Genomic DNA, 3603 nt, shown 5'->3' with positions numbered 1-3603 from the left:
TCTCGCTATGCAGCTAGCTCAGATTCATAGTGAACCTCCTGTCTCGGCCTCCCCGGTGCTGGGATCACAGGTGTGCGCCACCACGCCTGGTTTCAGGGGCAGGCATGGCACGCCCCTGGGTCCGGGGCAGCAAGGCATGCGGTACCAGGGATCCAACCTGGATCCTTCCGCTTGCCAGGCAGGCACTTAAACTGCCGAGCTATCTCCCCAGCCCCCAGAATCTGAACTCGGTGCTGTATACTTGTCTCAAAACCTTTATGGACACAAGCAAGATGGAAGTCAATCTGTCAGTCATATTTTAATAAACATAGGCTGATGGTAACAAATTGGACCATGAACCACATCACTAAAGTACTGCTATTTTAATTTTTGTTAAATTTCCAACAAAGATAAGATGTTACAGATAAAGGTCTTTTTTGGTAAATTCATCTTTAGAAGCACTTTGCTTGCATGGATGCACGAATTAGAAATGCCTTTCCTTTTAGAGACTATCTGGCTTTAGCTAACAGCTCCTACACCAAATGATGTGGTAAGTTCTTAAGTTCTTGAGCACAAGATCTCTTTAGGGTGCCCCTAGAACTAGACCCCTGGGCTTGGCACATGCCAAGTGCTGCGCCACTGAGTTGCACGGGCAGCAATTAGCACGTTTTTGCTTTGCTACGACTGATTTGAAACTGGAAATAGTGCACCAATTCGCATTGCAGACAGCGTTTCTAGCCCATTCCAGACAAGCGTGAGAAGACACACGCCCAGAGCCATGCCATGCAGGTGACACTCCAGGGCTTGTTTTGACCAAGTGACCCCAGCTCAGCATTCCCATGTTTCTTCTCACGGCTCTGGGCCCTCCTAGTCAGAAAGAAGGGCCCTGTCTTATTAGTCTGTGCCTTTGCGGGAATTGTAGAGTGGGGCTCCGCATATGGCAGATGGAGTACGAGCCGTATCCCCCCTTTGGCAACCTCTTCTACTCTGCTTGGCAGAGTTCTGCAATTTTGTACTTTTCCAGGTTAGACATCTTTTATCTCCACTTATTCCTGTGATACTTCGCTTCTTATCCCTGTGACAAAATGTTTGAGAAAAGCCAGCATCAGGGAGGGAAGGCTCATTTGGCTCATGGCTTTGGCGGTTTCAGTCCATAGTTGACTGGGTCCTGGCTTTTGGGACCTGTGGTGAAGCAGCCCCTCAAGATGGGAGCATGGTAGGGGACAGTGCCATGCAGCCAAGAGGCAGTGAGAAGCAGTTTGGGCCACAGCCTCAGCGCCGCCTTCAAGGTGGTCCATGGTAAACCAGTTCCCTTCTGTTAGTCCTGGCATTTTCAGAGTTCCACTGTTTCCCAGCTGCGGCAGGTCAGTGTCCAGCTTTCTGTGCATGGACCTTGGAAGTCATTGTTACAAACTGCTGCAACTCCATATTTTATTTGAAAAAAGAAAAAAAAAAGCACCACGAAGTTCTCATATTTTCCCTTTAAAATGTATCATACAAGCCAGGCATCGGGGAGAGGCCTACAGTCCCAGCAGGCAAGAGGCTGAGACAGTGTTGTGAGTTTCAGGCCAGTCTGAGGTACAGGTCAAGACCCTGTCTTGAGTGAACAAACAAAGAAAGATATTTTATAGCAGATAACTCCATCTAACATTGCCTCCATCTGTGGCCTTTCTAGAGGGGTGTCACGGGCGAGCACATCTTGGGGGCTGTTTCGGGGTCTCCAGCTGCTTGCTTCCTTATGCCGTTAGAGCTTACTAAATTCTTCCTTTAGTGACATCTCCTCCTTGATGGCTATTTCTGCCACGTAGTAGCTGGCTTGTCCTTGTGTGGAGTGGAGTGGTCTTTGTCACCTGGCTGTGCCTGCCTTTTCCACACTTGCCTTCCACCCAGCTGCTCTGTGGTTGGCCTCTGGGTTTGTCTGGTTGAGTGGGGAAGACGCTGGCTTTGTCACCCTCTTCACATGGTTCTTGTTTTGCTCTTGCACATGGGTGTGACCCAAGGCCATGTCTCTGCACTGCTCTGGCAGACGCTGGTGTCCTGTCTCGAAGGCTAAGACTCCTGGATCAATAGAGAAGGGCAATAACTGTGAAAGAGCATTGCATTCTGCATATGAAACATAATACAATGAGATAAAGGTGAGCCATATGGACAATTCAAGATTATGATACAAGCACTCAGCTTAAAACCCCAGACTTTTTCCACCTCATCATAAGGTAACTCAAAGGGATAGCAGAGACTTCCAGGGCTCAGCCTCAATTTCCAAGGCTTTCTCCTCCCCCTGTGGGCCACACCACTCATTTCTCTTTTGGTTTCTGATGTCACCAATGTGCTAGTGACCTTAGATCTGTGCCTCTCGGTTCAGTCCCTTTTTTGGCATTTTGTCCTCCTCTGCCTCAATGTTCTCAAGCCAACTCCAAGAGATTTAACTCATAATCTTTGCCAACTACATTTCTCTCCCAGTGTTTCCTCCAAGGAGTGCTTTGCAGTCCATGTTCTCTGTGGAACTGGGAAGAAAAGAGGATCAACAGCGGGGATCTAGGGTGGTGAAGGACCTGAGGGAGTGTGCTATGCAGGAAGAGGGCGGATGTCCACTGTGGCTTTAAGTAAGCAGAGTGTGCAGCTTGCAGCAGAGCCCAAGCATGGTGCAGACCCTCCAAGATGCTCAAAGGAGGCGGAGACAGGAGTGTTCAGATGCGTTCCTCAGGGTCAGGCAGAAGAGAGAGACAGATGCCATCTGCCTTGTGGTGGGAGGAAGGTGATCCAGACCTGTACTCAAGCACCAATGCTTAGGGCTGGCGAGATGGCTCGGCAGACTAAGTGCCTGTTTTGGCAAATTTAGGGAAAAGAGTTTGATCCCCAGTCCTGCATGCTGCGTCGGCCCCACCTCCAGGGTACACTGAGCCAACCTCTGAGTCTGGGCAGGCTAACGCACACCTGTAACCCCAGTGCTGAAGAAGCTGAAAGCAGGAGGATCACAATGAGTCCGAGCTGCACAGTGAGACCCTGCACCAAATACATAGAAAGGAACAATACAAGCCAAGGGCCTGAAATCATGATTTAAAATATTACCAGCACCACACACAGGTGGTTTGAAGGGACCCCACATGGATGAGGAGGGGATCTGAGGCTGGAGGAGGGGCAGGAAGGGGAAGTAAAAAGGGCCCAGGCATGAACTGTACCTGGGCAGTGGCCCAGAACGACAGCTTGCATGGTGTTTTCCAAAGATGTGCTAATACTGTCCTTAGCACAACCCTTCCCAGAAATTTCCGGTTATCGTTTATGGAAAAGTAATACATCTTCGATTCAAATAGGGCTGAAAGCACAAGATTATATTTAGCAGATACTAACTCAAAGAAAGTTGTGAAATATAGTATTTCAGATAACAGACTTCAATGAGCAAAATGAATTGGGCAGGTAGAGGTAAGACACAGGATAAAGGTTCAACTTATCAAGAAATAGAACTGCGGTACCCTCCAATGCTCCCAGTGAACCCCTATCAAACAATATAAAGGAAAATTTATTCTTTTTTTTAAGTTTTATTGATAAACAGATAGCAATGAGACAGTTTCAAATCAAATCGGAAGTACAGTTTCAACAAATAATACACTGCATATATTCTTCTTA

Source organism: Octodon degus, unplaced genomic scaffold, assembly GCF_000260255.1.
Source record: "Octodon degus isolate 3935 unplaced genomic scaffold, OctDeg1.0 scaffold00035, whole genome shotgun sequence".
NCBI lineage: Eukaryota > Metazoa > Chordata > Mammalia > Rodentia > Octodontidae > Octodon > Octodon degus.
The sequence above is the reverse complement of the archived record's forward strand: the minus strand, read 5'-3'. Positions refer to the sequence as shown.